The sequence below is a fragment of the Hyla sarda genome, chromosome 3, assembly GCF_029499605.1.
Source record: "Hyla sarda isolate aHylSar1 chromosome 3, aHylSar1.hap1, whole genome shotgun sequence".
Taxonomy (NCBI): domain Eukaryota; kingdom Metazoa; phylum Chordata; class Amphibia; order Anura; family Hylidae; genus Hyla; species Hyla sarda.
In genome coordinates this window covers 146,099,725-146,124,684 of record NC_079191.1, presented here as the reverse complement: position 1 = coordinate 146,124,684, position 24,960 = coordinate 146,099,725, and the positions used below count along the sequence as shown (strand labels likewise).

At 38.5% G+C, this 24,960-nt stretch overlaps 1 protein-coding gene and 1 long non-coding RNA gene across 7 annotated transcripts in view; one reads left to right on the top strand and one right to left on the bottom strand.

Moving 5' to 3' along the window:
- The window catches only part of NLGN1 (neuroligin 1), an 896,776-nt gene that overhangs the window by 357,744 nt on the left and 514,072 nt on the right, over window positions 1-24,960 (bottom strand). The gene's annotated exons all lie outside the window — the stretch shown is intronic.
- The window catches only part of LOC130361771 (uncharacterized), a 288,138-nt gene that overhangs the window by 31,078 nt on the left and 232,100 nt on the right, over window positions 1-24,960 (top strand). Inside the window, exon 2 of one of the 2 annotated variants that reach the window (XR_008891149.1) lies at window positions 18,347-18,432. The exons of the other annotated variant lie outside the window; for it this stretch is intronic. This is a non-coding gene — a long non-coding RNA (uncharacterized LOC130361771). The remainder of the gene's footprint in view (window positions 1-18,346; window positions 18,433-24,960) is intronic. 2 annotated transcript variants of the gene reach the window in all.

Here is a 24,960-nt window from a genome sequence, read left to right as displayed (position 1 = left end):
TCCTAACAGATTGCCTTCAAGGGGGATTCCATAATTGGCTACTATGACATATCTATCAGAGCCCTTGTAGGTTTTAATAACTCACTTGGATTTTCTTTCAGAACATTCTATTTTTTGCCATCTCTACTTTCTGTATCGGAGAGTGAAGCTTAACTTTCTTTAGGATTGTCGGGATATGAGAGATAACCCGTGGACCTAGGAGCAGAAAAAGCCAAATTAAATTCTTCTTACACTCCTACAGGAGATTTACACTCGCAAGGCTTTGTTCACCATAGGATGAATAGGGTAAAGTTGTTGCAGAAAATTCTATAAAACATGTGCAGTTATGGTAGGTAGATAAAAAACACAACTAAAAAAATATATTAAAATGTTCAAAAACAGTCTCTTATCCTGTGGAGAGCTCCTACAGAGCTACAGAGCATTGATTTCTGCTGAGAAGGTTGGGTGTGATGAAGCAGCATATCTAGGGTTGGTGTTAACGGGTGCGGAAGAAAATGGTGTCATTCCGTCACCCCCACAAGTAAGAACTTGAAGATTATGGTTTTAAGTGCTGAAGCTTCCGCAAAGGTCTCTGCTTTTCTACTGGCAAATACAAAATCTTTCTACACAAAGCTTCCCTATGCAAAATCTTCCTTGTGTATATCTGGCTCTCCTATAGAGATGCATGCAGGAGGCGCAATGCCCACCGCTCCATGGGGTGGTCGACACATTCCCGTGCACGCAGTCACCCTGTGCATGGCAAAGTCAGGGTTCCAGGCAGGAGAACACAGGGGGTCCCAACAGTCGGACTCTCTGCGATCACACATTTATCCTATGAATAGGGTATAAGGAGTTAAAAAACAGAGTTCCCCTTTTAGTAGAGATATAAAAAAAAACTGGATATGTAGTATTTTTTTCTCCGCTCATCTCCAGTCCTTCAGATGGAATGACCAATGGAGCTCAGCTTAGCGGATCATGCCGGCAGTGTGAACAATTTCTTATGTGTTAAAACATTTTCTAAACAACCCTACAGGCTTCTCCACACAGTCTTATATATGAGAATATATGCACATGCAATTAGTGTTGAGCGGCATAGGCCATATTCGAATTTGCGATATTTCACGAATATATGGACGAATATTCGTCATTTATTCGCTAAATTTGCATATTCATAATATTCGCGTTTTATTTTCGCATATGCGAAAATTTGTATGTACAAAAATTAGCATATGCTAAAATTATCACATACAAAAATTTGCATATGCGCAAATTCGCCTATGCAAAAATTAGCATATGCAAATTTTTGCATATGCGAACATTCGCACGCCAGTCTTACACAGTAGTATTAGAGCCTTCTTTACACCACACAAGCTGGAAGCAGAGAGGGATGATCACTGTGATGTGTACTGTGAAAAAAATATATATTAGTAATTGCGAATATATAGTGCTATATTCGCAAATATTCACGAATTCGCGAATATGCGATATTCGCAAATAAAATTTGCATTGCGAATATTCGCGAGCAACACTACACGCAATACATCCTTTCAAACAGAGGCCCTGTTGGAGGTTTGATTTGTTTTTGTTTTGTATATATATATATATATATATATATATATATATATACACACTCTACTACAGCCATTTGTTGTTTGAATGCATAACGGATAAGCACCTGGCTTACCGAGAATCAAAATGCTCCGGCAAAATGATGAGTTAAATGGAAGCATCATTGTATATTTGTGTAATGCTGATTGCTTCCTATATTAACATATGGTGTTTTGCTCACGTCTGTGGCAGGTATCAGTGATTGTACAGCTATTTATGGTACATATTTCTTCAACAAATATTGCAGGTGTCATTCTGGCTCCATTGCATCTTTGCTATAAAGTTAAATTTGTCATATTCAGTTTCATATCTACCAATGTTGTAGTCCTTCTTTCCAAACAGTTTTTTGTATATATATTTTTTTGTTATTGTTGCAAAAATTTCATAAATATCATGCATTTTTATGTTATTTTATTTTTTTTATTTACTTGAAAGGCTATACTAAAAAAAATCCATACATCCATCATGCTGTAGTTTTTAAAAATCTCTATGGATCTAAAAGTGAAGAATTGCTCTACAAGCACAAAAAAAGTGTGCAATGTATATTGAACTATTGGTTTCTAGCAAACTTCTGGCTGCAGAGTTTCATCTGCAAAAAAAACAAAAGGAAATACACCACAACCAGTGGACAGGGAAGGGACTGGTTTTGGAGAATAGAAGCTGTGTTTTTAAAATCCTCTTGAAAACCTTTAACCCCTTTCCGCCCTAGGACGTATGCATACATCCCAGTTGCTAAAATGTTAGCGCAACTGGATGTATGCACACGTCCTGGCGATATTCTGCTCAGCGCAAGGTGCTGCAGGAGATCACCGGCGGGACCCGGCTGTCAATCACAACAGCTGCCGAGACTGGGATAGCGCTGGTCTCAGCAGCATGCTGCTGGCTGGCTACTGTGCCAGTTTGGTCATTCCCCCTGCATTAGGGCCCTATCCCTCCTGGCAGCTTCGCAGTCTCATACTGGAAGCACATAGTGAGTGAGCTTTTTATTTCTGTTCCCCCTGGTGCGGTGCTGTTTGGTATCCATTACCCATTGCTGTGTCTGTGGGGTGGAGCAGCGCAGGGACTGGTTTGAGTGGCATTGTGGCTGCTCTGAGAGTTGGGTTGTTCCCCGTGTGGGCACTGGTGTTGGGGTGGTGGTGGTCGCCACTCACTGTTGTGCCATTTTATGCTAGGCATTCTAGGGACCCACTACTTACAGGTGGCCCTGACGTGGCCAGTGGGCTTGCACTTCATGATCATAAAGTACACTAACGACCTGTTAGCTTAATAAATGTTGCTGAGAAGCCTTAGATCAAGGTGCATGTTGTGGATGTGCGACCATGTCTGTTATTTCTCAAGTTGAATTCATATTGTAATAGAGTAAAATATAATCACTCCTCAAAGATTTCACCTGCAACGGTGCATAATGATACTTCAGAAATTCCAGATTATTAATATATTTATTTTACATAAAATAACAGTAAAAAATAACAGTAAAAAATATCCTTGCACTAAATGTAGGAATATACCACCACTGGGCCCTAGTGGGGATATTCACATAATATCTATAAATTAGAACATCGATAGTGATTATAAACATACAAAAATAGCATCAATCAAATAATCCGGCAACCTAGTGGTTCAGCAACTGACAGTTCAGTATACCTGCAAACAATAGGAGATATGTCAAGATGAAATTTATTATAGATGTATAAATTTGAATTCATATTGTCTTTTCTATCCCCTCTTTTTTTTTTGCTTGGTCTGCACTCTGCTCCTCCCCCTCAGCCCAGGCCTATATAATTGGCAGGAATCTGCATTAGGGCCCTATTCCTCCTGGTAGCCTCCCAATCTCATACTGGGAGCACATAGTGAGTGAACTTTTTACATCTGTTCCCCCTGGTACGGTGCTGTTTGGTGTCTGTTGCTGCCCCGGCGCTGTGTCTGTGGAGTGGCGCGGCCCAGGGACTGGTTTGAGTGGGATTGGGGCTGCTCTGCCAGTTGGGTCATTCCCCCTGTGGGCACTGGTGTTGGGGCGGTGGTGGTCGCCACTCAGTGCTGCATCATTTTATGCTAGGGACGTTAGGGACCCACTACTTACAGGTGGTCGTGACGTGGCTAGTGGGCTTGCACTTCATGATCATAAAGAACACTAATGACCTGTTCATTTAATAAATGTTGCTGAGAAGCCTTAGATCAAGGTGCATGTTGTGAATGTGCGACCATGTCTGGTTTTTCTCAAGTTGAATTCTCAGCAGCATTATCCCCATAGATGCCGTGATCAGTCCTGAGGGATTGGCAGGGGGAGAGGGCTCCCCCTGTTCCCCAATGGCGATTCCACAATGCGATCGCAGGATTTCATGGCAGCAGGAGGCCAGCTAATGGCCTCCTGGTTGCCTAGTACAGCAGCCTGTGAGGTCCAGCAATAGGCTGGATTGCACAGGCTGCATGTCAGTGTATACTGACAATTATAATGTGCTGCAGCATAGTATAACCTGTAAAAGGTGAAAAGGAAAAAAAAAAGGTTTTTAAATAGATTAATAAAGTGTAAAAAAATAAAACCCTATATTATCACCCTACAAAAAAACTGCCCAAACCTATACATAATAGGTATTGCCATGTCTGTAATGTATTGTACAATCCAGAACAGTGAACTGTATAAAAAAATTTAATAAATGCAAAAAACGCAAATTTTGGTCCAAACCGTGGAATCAACGATATTAAAAGGTAGCATGAATCACAAAAAAAATGGTACCAATAAAAAGTACAGCTTGTCCCACAAACAATAAGCCCAAACACAATGGCATCGGACATAAAATAAAAAACAAATGGCTGTCAGAACACAAAAAAGGGAAAAAAAGGATTTTGATAAGAAAAAGGGGGAAAAAAAAGCCATGAATGTGCTGAACAGAATAAAAATAACATAATTTTTTACCATACAGTAAATGCCATAAAAATTATTTTAAAAAACGCCAGAAACTTTCCTATTTTTCACGATATTTTGGAGTTTTTCACAAAAAATGCCACACGAATCAAGATAGATTTACCCCTAACATAAAATACAAAATGATACAAAAAAACTATTTCAGAATCGCTTTGCTAAATAAAATCATGTCTGAGGTATTACCAGTTAAAGAGACACAGGCCAGATTTGAAAAAATTAGGCTATTTCATTAAGGTAATAACAGGCGGTGTCCTTAAGGGGTTAATGGTATTTGTGTTTATAATGTAGTACTCTATTTTTTATTTTTTTTTTTCAATTTAAATAAGTGCAATGTAGAATATTTTATATAATTGTTTATATCCAGATTGTACTTTCTGTTAAGCATCCCAACAATAGAACCTGGAAAAAAAAAATCAAATAATATAGCGTATACATTTTTTTAAAACAGTAATATTACCCTGTTCCCATTTCTTAAGTAAAATAAATGTGTTTTACCAGTCAGAGCAATTTTCCACTTGGCATAGGCTGTAATTTTTCATGGTACCCTGTATAATAATTTGGGCTATATCTGTAAAATATGTTTGGCAATACACATAAGCCTCCCTTGGGTGTCATGAATCTTTTTTTCTACAATCAATAAGGTTTCTTTCCATCAACAAGCAGTGGATGATAAATGGGATTATCCTGACATTTAACATCTAATCTAATCTATAGAAAACTAAAGGTAATCTATTTTTTTTCAAAGCCCATTTACAAACACACGAATAGCCGTGAAATTCTATAATATGGGAGACATCATGAGACAATTCTCAATTTGGAATGTTAATTGTGTCAAGGAAATTGTAGTGGTCTGCCTCTTTTATGAATCACATAGTGTCCTCGTTTTGATTTGTTGGAATTATGAGTAATTTTTACGTTATGATGGATATATTTTAGTACACCCTACATTTAAATTCATAAGCTAATATTCTAGCTGCCAAAAATGTCATTTATCAGGTTGCCTATTACAAACTGTTTCTGAAAGCAAGGAGTCTTATCTGTCATTGTTAATTAAACCTCCACTTTGTCAATACATGATAATCCTTTTGTTTGAGCTAAAAACATTATTTTCTCAACCCTACAGAAAATATGCAATTGCAAAGCTTGTCTGGTTTAAGAGGGGGAAATGGTGAAATTGTTTTAGAAAGTTACGCCTGGTCCAGATAACAAGGAACAATACTAGGGCGCATGCCCAATCTCACAGTTGTGCTATGAAATACACAAAAAAAAGAAATCCCCAATGAATATACAACAATATTAATTTATATAAGATAAAAAAAAAGCATTAAGCCACCTAATTTTATTCTTTATTCACAACTTTAAGAAGTCTTTTCTTTACATTGCAAACTAGGGTAAATCTTGATGTTGGATTATAGGACCTTTCTGTTTCCCAGTCTGACTATAAGATTTAATGGTGTCCTGGTCTATGGGGGAAATGTATCATTATCTGCAAATTAAGTTCATTTTATCCTCTTTAATTGCCCTTTAGTGTTCTCTGGCAAATGCCAAATGTCCTGCATGGTGTGGGGCTGTAAGCACAATCCCCACCTGTGGACATCGGGCCCTCATACCACCCTCATGGAGTCTTATTCCGACCGTTTAAGTGGACACATGCACATTTGTGGCCTGCTGGAGGTCATTTTGCAGGGCTCTGGCAGTGCTCCTCCTGGTCCTTCTTGCACAAAGACAGAGGTAGCTATCCTGCTGCTGGGTTGTTGCCCTCCTATGGCCTCCTCCACATCTCCTGATGTACTGGCCTGTCTCCTGGTAACACCTCCATGCTCTGGACACTACGCTGACAGACACAGCAAATCTTCTTGCCACAGCTCGCATTGATGTGCCATCCTGGATGAGCTGCACTACCTGAGCAACTTGTGTGGGTTGTAAACTACTTCTCATGCTACCACTAGAGTGAAAGCACCGCAAGCATTCAAAAGTGACCAAAACATCAGCCAGGAAGCATAGGAACTGAAAAGTGATCTGTGGTCACCACCTGCAAAACCACTCCTTTATTGGGGGTATTCTTGCCTATAATTTCCACTTGTTGTCTGTTCCATTTGCACAACAGCATGTGAAATTGATTGTCAATCAGTTTTGCTTCCTGAGTGGACAGTGTGATTTCACAGAAGTGTGATTGACTCAATTTTTTTGAGCATTGTATAAAGAATCCAAGCATAACTATAAATATATGCCTAGAATATGCTTGCCAAGCCCTAGTGCACGGTATGTTTGTGACAGATGCACTTTAAAACAAAAAACATTCATTTATTCACTCTGCTTTTGAAATAAGGAGTCAGAGCAGGACCTGCCAGCTCAGCCAAACACTGCCTGTAGCGGTGGGGGAGTAGAGGAGTAACAGTCATGGAACAGAAGTAATTTTAATAGGAGTTGTGGGGGACCAGGAGTAGGCAAGTATCATTTGTTTTATATTTTTACAACATGCTCAGTGAAATATAAAAAAAAAAAACTATATATATATATATATATATATATATATATTAATATTATGCAATAATATTCCTTTAAAAAATTGATGGTTTATTTATATCCTCATACAAGATTATGGAAAAGTTACAGCAAAATGCTGCTCAGAAGTGCCAACGTGTTTTGAACACCATTGTTCTTAATCTTAGCTTTTGCAGATCTGTGGCTTTCCAAGCTGTAAGTCCATAACCCCAGGACTATTGAAATGTACACAGACATAAGTGAGCTAATAACTCTTACTTATTCCACAGAGCAACATACAGTGAAAGTGTTCCACATGGTATATGTGTTTTGAACTCAGTGGAATCTGTCTAAGTATAAGTTAAAGGTATACATCAGGGAATGCCCAATATGTATAGTACCTAATACCCCAGATGGACATTGTGAGATATGGTGTGAAAAGAGCCTAACCTGTATATTTTAGTATTTCTAATGACTGTTATAGACCAACGCTGTGTAAATTCAGGCTGAGCACAGCAGGCAGGGGCCAAAACTACCTCTGGTGATACCAAAACAGTACGATATGTTAGGCCAGAAAACACGGCCTGAATGTGTACTGTAGGTGAAAACATATGGCTGAATTATGCATGTTTTCAGAAATAGCAGTACCGACACTGTTATCACCAGATCCTTCAACCAAGGTTACTGTTTAATGCGCGCAGTTATTTAGCATCCGCACAAAGTCTTTGTGTTCCTAAATTTGCAAGTATCAGAAAATACTCCCTAGTGCACCATTTTCTTGGGAATATGTCCATGTAAGTGACATTTTATTAACTCTGAATAAATATTTGAAAACAAGTCAAAAGAAAGAAACTGGCATATTGTCCACTTTCCCAGCTGTCACCTCAGCTTTTACAAGGATTGCAATACCATTGCCAAGTTCAGGTCCCAGAACGCTTTCTGAAACTGAACTCATGTCAGAAAGGCATATCCGAGTATTATTAATTTATAATATACAGCCCATATGTTTTCTGCTGGATAGTAGTCTAATATATGATAAGAAAATACCCACCAAGCATAGATGAACTACATTTAAGTATTGTATTGACTAATAAATAAATAAAAAATATTTTTTTATATAATATTGCAAATTATAAAAAGTAGATGGTATTACAAAAGCAGTATATCAAAGGCTGACTTGTGAGTCGCTCACCCTGTGCACGCCCACCTCGCCACCTGTGCCGCAGACCGTCCGGTACCGCCTCCGGCTGCTCACATGTGAAGGAAAGAACAAGGTCCGGCACTAGGTTGCAGGTAAAAACTTCTTATTTCTTTATTTAAAGATTCTGCAGTACAGGGTAGAAAGTCTGACGCGTTTCGCTAAAGAGCTTAATCGTAGAGTCTACCATTAAGCTCTTTAGCGAAACGCGTCAGACTTTCTACCCTGTACTGCAGAATCTTCAAATAAAGAAATAAGAAGTTTTAACCTGCAACCTAGTGCCGGACCTTGTTCTTTCCTTCATATATATATATATATATATATATATATATATATATATATATATATATCTTTAATAGGTGCAGTACTTTCTGTAAACATATTTATGATATATTAAAGATGTTAACCAGGGATGCTTATTATTAATAGCCGAGATAACTATGATGAAGAGTATGGTACAGGAGGAACTGTCAATGGACCAAGGATAATTCTACAGAAATCTATGGCTATGGATGACTATCTATTAAGGAGGACTCATGGTTAATATAAAAAGCCAAGTTGTTACTATTTTTTTTATTATTTTGTAGCCTTGGGGACCTGGTTCCAACACTGTTTTAATGTTGCTCCATTTTTCTCATGATATAGGGGTTTTATTAGTTGGTTAACTATTTGTACTTTCCTCTGAATAGTCAGATAGATAAAGAAAAAAAATGTTTTTTTATACTGGTGGAAAACATACTGGTGGTACTCTGGTGGAAAACATACTGGTGATACTCTGGTGGAAAACATTTTTTTTTTTTTTTTTTTATCGACTGGTGCCAGAAAGTTAAACACATTTTTAAATGACTTCTATTTAAATATATTAATCCTTCTAGTACTCATCAGCTGCTGTATGCTCCAGAGGGAGTTCTTTTCTTTTTCAATTTATTTTCTGTCTGATCACAGTGCTCTTTGCTGACACCTCTGCCCATGTCAGAAACTGTCCAGAGCAGGAGAAAATCCCCATAGAAAACCTATCCGGCTCTGGACAGTTCCTGACATGGACAGAAGTGTCAGCAGAGAGCACTGTGGTCAGACAGAAAAGAAATAATAAAAAAAAGACCTTCCTGTGGAGCATACAGAAGCTGATAAATACTGGAAGGATTAAAATATAAAAAAAGAAGCAATTTACAAATCTGTTTAACTTTCCGGCACTGATTGATTAAAAAAAAAAAAAAAAAATAATAATAATCCACCGGAGTTCCCCTTTAAAGGGGATTTCCCATTTGACAATCATGGCATATCCACAGAATATTACATAAATGACCCATCAATGCAGATCCTACCTCTGGAACCCACACCTGTTCTAAGATCAGGACCCTCTGGCCCCATCCAGCCTGCTTGCAGCAGCCAGGTTGGTAGTGCCAAAAACAGTAAAGCAGGGCTGTTTTAAACATTTTCATAAATAACTTGTTTTGTCTTCAATGGGATTTTCTTGAACCATGAAGCAGCATTTTTTTTTTCCATATCAACTGGCTACAGAAAGTTAAACACATTCGTAAATTCCTTCTGTTAAAAAAATCTTAATCCTTCCAGTACTTATCAGCTGCTAAAATTGAGTTTTTGTTTTCTGTCTGACAACAGTGCTCTCTGTTGACACCTGTCCAGAGCATAAGAGGTTTGCTATGGGGATTTGTTCCTACTCTGGACAGCTCCCGAGACAGGTGTCATCAGAGAGCAGTGAGACAGAAAAGAACAACTTAATTTCAGCAGCTGATAAGCACTGGAAGGATTAAGATTTTGTAATAGAAGTAATTTACAAATCTATTTAACTTTCTGGAGCCAGTTGATATATATAAAAAAGTTTTTCTTTCTGGAATACCCCTGAGAATTTATAGGAAAATGACTAGTTAAAATGTATCACTAGCAGAATTCCAAGGCATGACATATTTCCACCTATCCTGTGGATACAGAAACATCTCTTCATGTGATTGTCTCACTTTAATGCAAAATTACATTAACCCCTTAACCCCTTAAGGACTCAGCCCATTTGGACCTTTAGGACTCAGACAATTTTATTTTTATGTTTTCGTTTTTTCCTCCTCTCCTTCAAAAAATCATAACTCTTTTATATTTTCATCCACAGACTAGTATGAGGGCTTGTTTTTTGCACGACCAGTTGTCCGTTGTAATGCCATCACTCACTATACCATAAAATGTATGGCGCAACCAAAAAAATACTATTTATGTGGGGAAATTAAAAAGAAAACCGCAATTTTGCTAATTTTGGAAGGTTTTGTTTTCATGCCGTACAATTTATGGTAAAAATGACGTGTTTTTTATTCTCTGGGTCAATACGATTAAAATGATACCCATGATTATACACTTTTCTTTTACTGTTGCGCTTAAAAAAAATCGCAAACTTTTTAACCAAATTAGTACGTTTAAAATCCCCCTATTTTGAAGACCGATAACTTTTTCATTTTTCCGTATAAGCGGTGGTATGAGGGCTAATTTTTTGCGCCGTGATCTGTAATTTTTATTGATACCATATTTGATTATACATAACTTTTATTACATTTTTTATAAAAAATGTTTTAAATAAAATCTTATAAAAAAGAAGCTATTTTGGACTTTTTTTTTTTTTTTACGTTCACGCCGTTCACCGTACGGGATCATTTAAATTTTATTTTAATAGTTCGGATATTTACGCACGCGGCGATACCAAATATGTATGTAAAATATTTTTTTTTACACTTTTTGGGGGTAAAATAGGGAAAATGAGACAATTTTTGTTCTTATTGGGGGAGGGGGTTTTTCACATTTTTTTTTACTTTTTTAAATTTTATTTTTACACTTTAATAGTCCCCATAGGGGACTATTTAAAGCAATCACTCGATTGCTTATCCTGTTCAGTGCTATGTATAGGACATAGCATTGATCAGGGTTATCGGTGATCTTCTGCTCTGGTCTGCGGGAAGGCAGATCAGAGCAGAAGACTCCCGGAAGACAGCGGAGCCAGGTGAGGGGACCTCCGTCTGCTGTGCAGGATGATCGGATCGCCGCGGCAGTGCTGCGGGCGATCCGATCATCCTGTTAAGTGACCACGATGCTGAAGATGCCGTGATCGGTATTGATCACGGCATCTGAGGGGTTAATGGCGGACATCCGCGGGATCGCGGGTGTCCGCCATTACTGGCGGGTCCCTGGCTGCGGTCCACAGCCGGGACTTGCCGCGCATGATGTCGGCATCGCTCCGATGCCCACAGTAATGCTCAGGACGTAAATGTACGTCCTGGTGCGTTAAGTACCTGCGGCATTGCGGTAGTTTGAATGGATGATCGGATCACCCGCAGCGCTGCCGCGGCGATCCGATCATCCAGCATGGCGGCCGGAGGTCCCCTCCCCTTGCTCCAGCCATCTCCCGGGGTCTTCTGTTTTGGTCTGAGATCGAGCAGACCAGAGCAGAAGATCACCGATAATACTGATCAGTGCTGTGTCCTATACATAGCACTGCACAGTATTAGCAATCAACTGATTGCAATGAATAGTCCCCTATGGGGACATAAAAAGTGTAAAAAACAAAAATAAAAAAAAGTAAAGGAAAAAAATTTTGAAAAATCCCCTCTCCCAATAAAAAGTTAAACGTTCGTTTTTCCCCATTTTACCCCCCAAAAAGCGTAACAAAAATAATTAATACACATATTTGGTTTTACCGCATGCGTAAAAGTATGAAATATTAAAATATATAGTTAATTATCCCGTACGGTGAATGGCGTAAAGGTAAAAAAATAAAAATGTCCAAAATTGCTGCTTTTTTGTCACATTTTATTCCAAAAAATGTTTATAAAAAATGAATAAAAAGGAAAACCTAAGCAAAAGTGGTATTGATAAAAACTACAGATCATGGCGCAAAAAATTAGCCCACATATCGCCCCATATACGGAAAAATTTGAAAGTTATAGGTGGTCAAAATAGGGCAATTTCAAACATACTAACTTTGTTAAAATGGTTTGAGATTTTTTTTAGCGGTACAATTATAGAAAATAATATAATCATGGGTATCATTTTAATCGTATTGACCCACAGAATAAAGAAAACATGTAATTTTTACCGGAAAGTGTACAGCGTGAAAATAAAACATTTCAAAATTTGCTAAATTGCGGTTTTCTTTTCAATTTTCACACATCAATAATATTTGTTTGGTTGTGCCGTATATTTTATGGTAAATAAGTGATGTAATTGGTGACGCAAAAAACAAGCCCTCATATGGGTCTGTGGATGGAAATATGAGAGTTGCATTGAGGGGCAGAGGCGTGACGTCACACGGGGGCGGAGGCGTGACGTCACACGTCGCCGGCCCAGTGGTCGCTTGTAATCAGACCCGGAGCGAACACGCTCCGGGGACTGATTACAAACGGGTAGCCGCGTGCATGATCCCGGGGGGTCCCCAGCGGGGGGACTCCCGCGATCAGGCATCTTATCCCCTATCCTTTGGATAGAGGTTAAGATGTTTAAGCACCGGAGAACCCCTTTAAATACCAAGACCTTGGCTAGAAGTCTGAAGGGGCCCGTTTACTGTAGCTGCAATAACCAGGTCCAGTCCTTATACAATAAATGGCGCTAACTGCTTCCAGCCTAGTTTACTGGGTAATGCGGGTGCCACAGCTGTGCCATTCAGCAATTGATGGCCTATTCTAAGAATAGGCTGTCAACAGTAATGGCCTGGAAAATCCTATAAATGTAAGCATAATTCTTTAAAAGGTATTAATAAATGCATGTAAAGCAGTAACACAATAGCATAATAGTCACATTATACATGCACCCATTTATACTTTGTATAGATATCTGATAATACATTCCCACTTCCATAGTATAAGAGAGAGAAGGCGAGAGGCAGCGTAACAGTGAAACGCAGAAGGCATTATTATTTTCTACACCTTTGGACTGACAAAGAACGAATAAGCTGAATACCTAATTTTTTTTCTCCAATTCTATCCAAGACTTGACGGGCAATCACCTTTGTTAGGCTTTATTATCCCGTTTGTGAGCTTAGTTATATAAACAGAGCTCGGAATTTCTCTATTAAACTCTTGGGTGTATTTGACTAATTGTTGGTCACTTCAATAATCAACAGAGGATGACTTTTATGTTCGGCAATTCTCTCATTGTACAGCTCACTTAATGGCTGCGAAGGATCATTTGTCTACAGCCAAGTGATAAAAATGTACCTGAACAGAACATTCCAGCCTGCACCTTTCCAAACTAAATGTTTTGCAAGAATTAGCAATTACTGTTATGTTAACACAGCAACGGAGACAGAAGGGACCCGGGGCCCATCAATATTAAAATATTAAGAGCCTGTACTTTCCCCAGCAGCTGTTGCAATGACAAGTTAAAATGCAATAGGACAATATGTGTGTGATTTAGGGAACAATACATTCGCTGCTTCTAATTGCTCTCAGGATTTGAATTGGTAAAACCATAAGATGTTCAACAAAAGACTCGGTGCAGGTAGAACTATAAAACTTAATTATTTCTTACAAAGCAAGCCATTCTTTTTAGAATAAAAGAAAGCTATGAGCAATAAAGAGAATGCCATTATCAATTAGTCTTCTGCACACATAATTAGACTTGCAGAGATAAAGAAGCCTGTAAATTTAATGACGAATCCCATATTTTTCCCCAGGTTTAATGCTCTGTACAATTTATACCAGGAGATCTGATCAGGGTCAGAACCATGGAAATCTGCTCAGGAACTGGTTCATTTATAATATAAATAAACAGATTTGCTGACGCTACTTACAGATTTCAGGCAAAATGTTTCATTCAAATTATAGAGTTGGCATTAGCTTGCCTGGCACAATGTGTGAACAAGTACAATGTCAAACTTCCATATGGCAACCATACAGTACACATACAGCACCCACGCAGCTCGCCCCCACACGGCAATGAGATCTTTAGAAGAGGTATTGTCAAAATAGTAATGTCTAAGTAATGGCTCTCAGCTCTTTCAGTACTGCCTAGAAGGCAAAAGAGAACACGGTACTGTGTGGTCACAGGATGCACATAGCAAATGTCATTCATTATTTTTCAACAAATAATAAACTAATTATACATTTTCTCCACAAATATTATACTCTATTAAAGGGGCACTGCCTTCTCAAAGCATTAACTTGTCTAATATGCTTCATAAATAAAAATGTTTTATCTCCTTTTTATAGAAATGAAGGCTTATAAAAAATAAAACTAAGGGTCCCCATGCCATCCAGGACATAATCCTGCCTGGCTGAAGCATAAATTTTGTCCCAGCTGAAGCACAGACAAGGACAAAGTCCAGAAAGTGAGGGTGGGACTAGCACTCCTATGTGCTCACTCTTGTCTTATCAGACTCCTGTATTAAAACAGAGAGGAGCGGGTTACAGAGCTGTCTGCAGTGATACGATAAAGATGCTCAGCACAGCAGATTGAGTGAGGAAGTAAATGCATGGTAAGTTAGGGCGGGTTCAGTGCTTGCCTGGGACATGCCCCTTCATGAGCAGTGGATGTCAGAATGAGTAAGCAGCAGAATAAAGGGCTTGAGCCAAATACTGAAGCTAGAAGCTAAGATAGATATGTAAAGAATCTGCATGACCCAGTGAGTAACATATAGAAGCATTATTTTCTGTAATATGACATGTATATAATAAGCCATTTCAGTTAGCACGGTTACAAGTTGAAATTTATATATGTGCACTATACAGTTCTTGTCACAGCATTAGAGAACTTCAATGGTTCTGAATGATATCTTGAAGTACTTTGCATTACTTTTTTTTTTCACCTGCATTGTTTCTTCAGTTGCCCTACTCCATCACTGGAGCAGGATAAAAAAGGGTGCTGCATATGAATTGCATGTCACACACAAAAGGCACCCCACTAACCCCATTGACTTAAATGTGCCCTGTCAGGTTTCTGTCACTGTATCTGCAGTTCACCAGATAGGATAGGGGTACTGTGTATTTTGGACTGAACCTGCGACGAAGGCACCCAACAGAGCCTCCAACGCATGTGTATACCTAGATGTAATAAGGGAGATCTACCAGCCTATGAGAAAGATTTTAAGTAACTTGTACATGTTTCACATGGTTGTTACCAATCACTGTCCAAACACCAACTAAATAATAAAAAAAAAAAAAAAAAAGAATATTTAAAGGGGTAATCCGGCCCTGAGACATCTTATCCCTTATCCAAACGATAGGAGATAAGATGTCTCACCGCGGGGGTCCCGTTGCTGGGGACCCCTGCAATCTTGTATTTGCCGCCAACCTGTTGAGCTGCATGCCACGGTGCCAGCTCACAAACAGCCGGGTGGCGTCCACGGGGCTGGAGTATCGTGCTATCACATCCCCTCCCATAGACTTGCATAGCGGGGGCGGGGGGTGACATCACACGGGGGCAGAGTCGTGACGTCACGACACTCCAGCCCCATGGTTGCCACCCGGCTGTTTGTGAGGTGGCACCACAGAGTACAGCTCAAACAGGTGGGTGGCGAATACAAGAGACCCCCGCGGTGAGACATCTTATCCCCTATCCTTTGAATAAGGGATTAGATGTTTCAGGGCCTGATTACCCCTTTAAATATTATTTTTTTAATGTTATTTTAATTTCGTTTGTGTTGAGACAGTGTTTGGTAACAACCATGTGAAAAAATTACAAGTTACTTAAAAACTTTCTTATAGGCTGGTAGATCTCCCTTATTACATCTACGTTTACACATGCGTTGGAGGCTCTATTGGGTGCCTTTGTCACAGGTTCAGTCCAAAATAATGGACACAATGGGGGAGATTTATCAAAACCTGTTCAGAGGAAATGTTGCCTAGTTGCAAGCAAGCAAAAATGAACAAAGCAATCAGATTGATTGCCATGGGCAACTTTTCCTTTGCAGAGATTTTGATAAATCTCCCCCAATAACCCTATCCTATCTGTTGAATGGTGAATACAAGATTGCGGGGGTCCCCAGCGACAGGACCCTTGCAGTGAGACATTTTATCCCTTATCCTTTGGATAGGGGATAAGATGTCTCAGGGGCAGAGTACCCCTTTAAGCAGTGTAAACAAACAATAAATGGTTGTTATAAATGCAATAACTAAAATCAAACCTGAAATTAAGAACTAAAACAAGGCAGACAATCTAGTGAAACTTTGAACAAAATGGCTAGCTACACATGGGTAAAAGGATGTGGGCCTCTGTAAAGATTTACTTGTTCAGATGGTCTCAATGTTGTAGCTGACCGGGGCAGAACATGGTGATGTTAAATGAAGTAGCTCTCCATTGACAACATACTACACATTGCACTTAGTCTAATGGGTGCAATCCAAAAATACTGTGAGATGAGGATGCCTCTAGAGATAAAATGGCAAGAAGAAGAGACGTAAGCTCCATAACTGGAGAGCTGTTGTGTTATTTAGTTGCTGGTGGAATATTTTCATACTAGCATTTCACTGTTATCTAATCTATATTGTAATTTTTTTCCATACAGTTTCTAACCATCTCATCTATGAAGAGACATTATATATTCCATTACTTTCCCATATAATTTTCCTTCCCATAATATTACTAATCATAAACTATTAATGTCAGTCATAGCATAGAAAAAAATAATGCTTATATATGCTGCTCACTAAGTTAAGTAGATTCTTTACATGCATTTTTTATGTGTCCAACTTCTGTAGTTGTCTCACAAATCATTCTGTTCTGCTGCTCACTCATTCTGAAATCCAATGCCCAGGAATGAGCATGTCCAAGGCAAGCACTCAGTCCGCCCTCACTCACCAAGCATTCACTTCCTCCCTGAGTCTGCTGTGCTGGGTCTCTTTATCCAATCACTGCAGGATGCTCTGTAACCCCCTCCTCTCTGTTTTTAGACATGAGTCTGATAGGACAGGAGCGAGCACAGAGGAGTGCTAGTCCTGCCCTTACCTACTGGACTTTGTCCCAGCCCGTGCTTCAGCTTGGACAAAGATAATGCTGTAGTCGGACATGATTATGTTTTGGAAGGTATAGGGACCCCTATCCTTTTTATCAGCCATGGTTTCTATAAAAAGAAAATATGTTTATTTTATTAATTATAATAGAAATGTTAATGTTTAGCCAAGAGGTACATCATATAAAAGGTTTTTGATTATGACAGTGCCCATTTAAACAATACATCATTTTCTGATCATACATTCCCTATATATTTAGGTAATAAAAGCTAGTCTGTTTGATCTAATTTTGTAATAGTTGTTTTAGAATGACTTGTTCTACAGATATATTCTGTATACATCTCTTTAATACAGACAGCAGATATTTTCCTTAACCTATGATGTAATATGGTCATAAAAATAAGCCTTGAAAGTCTTGTTGGTAGATAATATTTTCTTCCCTGCTTTAAATTTAAATGGATACTTAGTTCAAGAATGAAACAATGCAACAGAGAATGCCTTATGACCCAGGAATGGCCACAAAAAACAGGCAGTGATCTTTACTAGTGTAATCATTTTGCACAAGTACCCATGATTAAGAATGATCTGTCTTCATCACATCAGGGGAGGCTTGTAAAAGAGATTAAATTTAAGAATATAGTAAAATATTTAATATAATAAAGTCATTCTCTCGGAAAAAAAATGCATTATTGAATACAGCTGTGAATTTGTCAGCAGTTTAATATGTGGAACTGAGCGCTATCTTCAAAGGTCATTGGTTTAGTTATATTTGGTCCCATCTCAATCTAAACTCACACGTGACCCATATTAAAATTCATTGTCCGTGCAATAAATTTTCTAGGAAAAAATATGTTCATGTCATCCTCTCACGACCATGAAAATGACAGTCAATCCCAAACAATTAAAGTCTTTCTGGTTGAACAGTTAAAGTCAACCAGGTTTTCCCAAGTACTCAAAGTCCAGACAAGTGTGTCATTGTGGACTGAAGCCACCAATATTACAAGATATATACTATTTTGTAGGACTAGTCAAGGCTTAAAAGCTTTAAATGACAATTTATGACTTTCAGAAGTTCCAGTCTATGCCCAGTACTACTTCCCTGCGATACCAGGATTTATAATCTGCAGTAAGGTTTTCTCGTTGACAGGTTGCTTTCCTTTTTTTACAAAAAAAAATTGTAAATTCTTCAACTATATGAATTTATTCTTCTAGGAAGATGCTTTTTGCACTGGCATATGGAAATATCTGGACTGTGTTTTTTGGAATAAATCCTCGGCATGTGCATAATGTGTAAACAGGTAAGATGCTTGGAAATCAGGAGAAATATATTCAGTAGGATATACTGAAAAATGAACACTTGGTCTAAATTTATTTCGTATTTGTGTTCTGTTGGTCATTGGAGAGATGAATCTTGGATTCCTAAGATGTATTGTGGAACTGGTTAAAATCACAAGACTACGAGTTTATATAAAAGCAGCCATAGGATCTAATAAATAAAACATGACTACTGAACTTCTGAGCTTAAACATTTCCCAAAAGTAAGGTGTAAGTCCAGAGTCTATATCAACAGTACATAGTCTTAATCTTATTCAAACTGTTCCTTTCAATAGATCCTTTCACCTGCTATGTACAATGAATATATTCTTGTGTATATACCAGCATACTAAGAAATATGAAGTTTGCCTTGACTTTCTTAATACTGGATTTATGTGTTACACAATCTCCTGAAAAAGATGCCACCATGGAGAAGAGTATCATGAAGCATGTTTGTTTGGGTTGTCCCACTTGTTATATCAGGGGCAAGTGCCAGGAGATATTTAGGAAGTGGGCAAAATGCAATATTGAATGCTATGTGCCGACATTGATGTCTGTAGCCTGGTCCATTACTTATTCATATTTTACTCTATAAAACTGACACAAAACATGATTATTTTATAGTCTGAAATATAATAAAGAACAATATTATTTTAATATGGATTCTGCAATGGATGCTAAAGGTGAACTTTTTAAAAGTATTCTGACAAAGAAAGAGAAGACCTTTGATCTTGATTAGGGACATCTTTAGTTTCTATAGCATCCTCTCTAATTTGTAAGAAATTTCACAGTCAAGCCACTTTTCCAAGGCTGTAACACATGTTTTTGGGCATCCATAAGAAGGCTGCAATGCCAAATTTTTAGCAGTTCTACTGAGCCAGATATCGATCACCTTCAAAGCTCTACAGTGATCTAAGTCAAGTGTAGCAGAATCAGGGACGCTTTAAAGGGCCGGCTCCTGCCTATAGGAAAAATAGGCAGCCGCCTAGAGCGCCCTCATGATGGGGGGCGCCGATCTGCCTGCCACAAGGAAGTTAGACAACCAGCATCCGAACCACTTGTTCAGCCAGTAGCATGAGGAGGAGGTTTGTTACAGTGTATCACCCCAGCAGTATTACATGAGGAGGGGCTTGCTGCAGTGTGTCACCCCAGTAGTAAAGTGGAGTGTGTCAAAGGGTGAGCCAATGGGCGGAGTCAAGCGGGTGGAAAAATTAGCTTTTGCTTAGGGTGGCAAAAAACCTTAGGATATCACAGATATTATTTTGAAGCTAAAATGCACTCATTTTGCTATTATGGCTGTGTGAAAGAAAATTATTAATTTCCTAAAACAAAGTTTTGATGAAAAAAATATATAAAACAGTTTTTCCTAGATGCTGGGCTGTTTAACATAAGGATCAGCTCTGCTCTGATGCTCTATGAAATTCTATGAATTGGATACTGCATCAATGGAGATCTAGAGATCTTTGAAGATGAAGATAATTATACATCACCTAGTTCCTTGTGAAGGAATGAGTTTATGCAGCCACTGCACTTCTGTTATCTTTGCAGCTTTTGCACATATTTTTTACATAAATATTCTGTATCAAAGAAAAGTATAAACACTTAATATGACTTTTATAACATTATTCTTTAGCACTTCTAGATAAAAGAACATTTTACAACTAACAGCAGTCCCAAATTACCATAGTACTCAATGCAATTTGTATTACCAATAAAAGCAGTCAACCACTCGCTTTCAGTATTTAGACCCAATGTAGGCAATGGGTAACTGTAAAGGCATGCAACTGCATAGGTCTATCAATATGGTTGGTGGAACCATTTTATATGGTCCCATCTCATGTAAAGAAACACAATTTTTGCCTAAATCATTGGAATTTTATGACTAGTAGAGATGAGCAAACCTTCTGAAAGTTTAGCTTGATAGGTTCTCCAAACTTAAGAAATGTATTAGGTTTGTGGCAAACCATGTTTGGAAGTTCGGTGAGCCCTGGTCAATATGATTAAAACAATAACCCTCTTTACAGTTGACTTGTCTGTTACTGTATGACTTTTAAATGTTTTGTAAAAAAATCAGTATGTTTACAATTACCATATTCTAATCCCTATAACTTCCAAAAATTTATGTGCACAGGGCATTCATAAGGGGCTCTATTTTTGCATAACAATCTTTAGTTTTACTGGCACCATGTTTGCATATATGGGACTTTTTGATCACTTTCTATTCCATTTTTTGGGATGTAATGTGACCAAAAATCTGCAGTTTTGGAATTTTGTACATATATATATTTTTAACACTTCATTAACATTAACATTATATCTTAGTTGCCAGGGCATTTGTGCATGCAGTGATAACAAGTATGTTGGTTATTTATTTTAACTTTTTTTTTTTTTTTTTTTGTAAAACAGAAAAGGGGGTAATTTAATTTTAGGGGCTCATTTGTACTTTTTTTTTTTAACACACGGGATTATGGATGTCATTTCCCATAGAGGAGGATCCTGGAGAGGAGGATTCCTGTAGAGGCTGTGGAGCAGGTAAGCAGAGCTCCGTCCACCATTTTAACTCATTGGACCCCCACTAACTTGCTTCGGTGGTCCAATGAGTCTCACATAGTTCACAATTTCTTAGGGTACTATGATAAGTATTGATCATGGCATCTAAAGAGTTAATTGCGGACATCGGCAGGATTGCTGATTTTCACCATTAGCTGCAAGGTCCTGTCTACTAATAAAAACAGGACCCTGTGCTTGCTTCATGTCCATGAGGTAAATGTATGTTGTAGTGTGCTAAGTCCCAGCGCACCATGAGGTACATTTACATCATGAGTCCTCCAGGGATTACTTGATTTAGAGTCTGTTACAGGCGTAGGCAACCTTTGGCACTGTGTTTGTTTTGGACTGCATCTACCATGATGCTTTGCCAGAATTATAGTTGTAAGAGCATCATGGAAGATGTAGTCCACAACATCTGCAATGTCAAAGGTTGCCTACTCCTGGTCTATTACATGCTATTAAAACTGGAAGGCACCTTGTTGGAACTGTATGACTGCTTTTCTAGCATACCCCATTGATATTTTGGGAATTTGAAGGCCGAATCAACACCTTAAATTATTTTTTATGCTGTAAGGCGTAATGCATGGTGTGTCCTCACACCTTTCTACCATAGACAGTATTTTTCAGCAATTGGTGCTCTTTTTGGGATCATATCAGTCCAGCCTTTACTCTGCACATGCATCAACAAGTCTTGAGCTCCCACAACTCTTTCGTCGGTTCCTTGGATTACTTTTGGTAGGTATTAACTAATGCATACCACAAAGTATAAGAGAAAGCCAGTACTGTTACCCCCCACTAGTGCACATGACTAGCCAGATTGACAATCCAGAAACATAAACCAAAAGACAAGAAGTCACAGGCAGAGTGTACCTTATTAAAGGCTCAATTGCCAAAATGTCACACTTTGAGGTGGATGTAATAAAGACATTGCTTGACCTTGAATTCTTGCCCTTTGGTCTATGCATACCAGGACCACCCTCACAAGACCTGTCATTTTTGTTCTTATCCAAACCTATATCTGACACAATTTGGCCTGTGTCAAAGTAGATCAGATCCGTGAAGGAAAACTGACAGCGGGTTCCCCACAACCCAATCAACAGGGTTATAGTGCGGGTGAACCGGATTTCAAAGAGGTACTACCGAGGTCAGGTTCTGGAGAAAACATGCTGTAATAGCCATAATTGCTAATATGTGAATGGCTGGCTTTGTTCAATGAATGTGGTATATGGCATACAGAGCATCCCTGTTACCACCCCCTCAGCACGTCTAGCTCAGGCTCATATGGACAAAAGGATTCCTTGAATATTCATAAGAAGGATAGAGGCTACCATTGTGCCAAGCTGACCATTTCCAGATTACAAAGTACTACCATGTATTGTTGTAACCGGACCGCAGATCTGAGTAAGTTACACCACATTGTGTTCCTGTTTACTCACACTTTAACCCCATGTATTGGCTTTAGTGTGGGTGATCCCGCTGCCAATTTCCCCTTAAGCCTGCTCCTTTTTCTGCTTCAAGCACATTAACTTCAAGAACTGACTGTTCACGTGCTGTCTTAGAGAGGGATTCTCCATGTCAGTCGGCTTTGTAACAAGACTATCAGTGTTATTCACTTCACCTGTCAGTAGTTTTAATGTTATGGCTGGACGGTGTAAGCGCTAATAACAATTCCACCTCTGTGTGCCTATTTCCCAGCCTCCGGTAATCTTATGGGGATCGGTACTGTACCTAATTTAATCTCTCCAGGACTGAATTAATCAATTATTTCAAGGCGTGAGGTAAGGTCACGATACCATGTTCAAATGCATGAGATAACCCAGGGTGCCTGGAAATGAGCTAGCTATACAATGGGATACAGAGAGAAGAACAGAACATTTCCCTCTCATTAGCTTGTCCCTTAAACATTCAGACAGTTCGCAATGCTCATTAGCCAAATGGATCGCTGGCTTTCTTTGAGAAATTGCAGGAACCTTGCTAGGCTCCCAGAGCTAATTATATCAAATTTAGATTGGCTCCATAATAAAAGAGAGACATTTTTTATGCCATATTTTATTTAATATCGAGATGTGCCGCTACTAGAATCTCTAATGTCACTGCATAATCATAAAATGATTACAAGAAATACCTAAAATGTTGGGGATTGACAAGGCATGCCAAGGAAAAGGTCAGACTGCATTCACTGACAGATTACCTGCAATGTAAAGTGATGCAAGTCCATTATAAGGTCATATTTCAAAGCTGTTGAAGATGAGACACAGAAAACAGGAGAGGCAGGGGGAATTGATGACGCATGGGTACTTCCGCTAAACTGTTTAACATGGAGCTGTCACAGGTACGCAAGATTCTTTGACAACCTGACACATCCTATTAAAAACATATGTAACAATTATATAGACTAAAGGAGCCGCAAGGGCAATCCAGGCACTTACTGCATTAACACAAGCATTTTTGCAATGAAAACAAGCTAAATGCATTTATATAGGAGGTTAATAAAATTATGTCCCTAATACATTTAAGGTAGTCATCTAAAAGAGTAAAGCTTATTAGCTGCAGAATGGACTAGGGAAAACACACATTCAAAGGGAACTCAGTCTTTTCATTTTGTCAAAGCATTTTCAACATTTGCCTATAATAACACTATTATTATTATTATTATTATTATTATTATTATTATTATAGTCAAGTGGTGTTTTATAACAAAATAATTTGCTGCTGGGCTGGAATGGATATATTTAAAAAAAAATCCATTTTAACCCAGCCCCATTCACCTTTCTGGTCCCCCGTAGCTCTCATTAAAGGGGTTATCCAGGAATAGAAAAACACAGCTAATTTCTTTTAAAAACAGCTCCATGTCTGTCTCCAGGTTTGGTTTGGTCTTACATCTTGTCTCCATTCACTTCAATGGAACTGAGCAGCAGAACCACACTCAACCTGGAGACAGACCGGGAGCATTTTTTTTTTATAGAAAGTAGCTGTCTTTTTCTATTCCTGAGTAACCCCTTTAAGCTCCATCAGGTCCCCTTATTTTTTATTTTTTTTTTATTCTTCCTACTTCCAAAATGAACACAGTGCAGGATCTGCTGGTTCAACCAATCACTGACCACAGTGGTGTACCGTCTTGGCACACATCTCAGTGCAGGAAGAAAACAGAAGATTGAGGGACCAGATGGTACCAAATGGGAACCGTGTGTGGGGGAGGTGGGGGTTGGTCATGGGATAAGTGAGGGACAGGGGAAAGTAAGATTGTTTTTCAATTTTTGCCTCACAGCATATGTTTTTAATAGTTTTTTATGACTTTACTACTTCATGATGTGTTTATATTGATGGACCAGAAGAGTAATGTTTCTCCTCAAGAAGAGCCCCATAAAAAAGTGGTGATACTTATGTTCCACTAGGATTTTTAGGAAGAAGGATACATAAAGAGGCTCTCTGACACCACCTTTTGGGGGTAGCATTCTCAACAAGTCAGTGCTTTACTCTGACAGGGAGCCTTAAAGCATGCATAAGGATGCAACTTTTCCCAGGAGTGGAAATATCTATCTGTAGTTTGGTTCCACAGTGTTTTGAGACCTGTTTTACCCCCAAAGATATCCCTAAAGATGACACACCATCATGTAGCTTTGTCAAAAAAGACACTAAATGGACCAGCACATAACTACTAATATATGTACATTACAACATCTTCAAAAGACCTTCTATTTGAGAAGACCAACCCCGAACTGGATCAGATTTTTTTTCATAATAGATCATTTTTAAAATTCTGTTCTATACTGTGCTCATTGATGCTCATGAAAACACTATTTCTGCAAATTTGTGTAACCATCTAAGAAACCAACTTTATTAATGCAGAAATTTTCTCAATACAGGAGCAATTTCTGGTTGCCTATTTTCTATAAATGATTTATAAGAACACACATTAGAATGGATGTTCCCAGGGTAATAGAACAGAGGTGTCTTTGCTT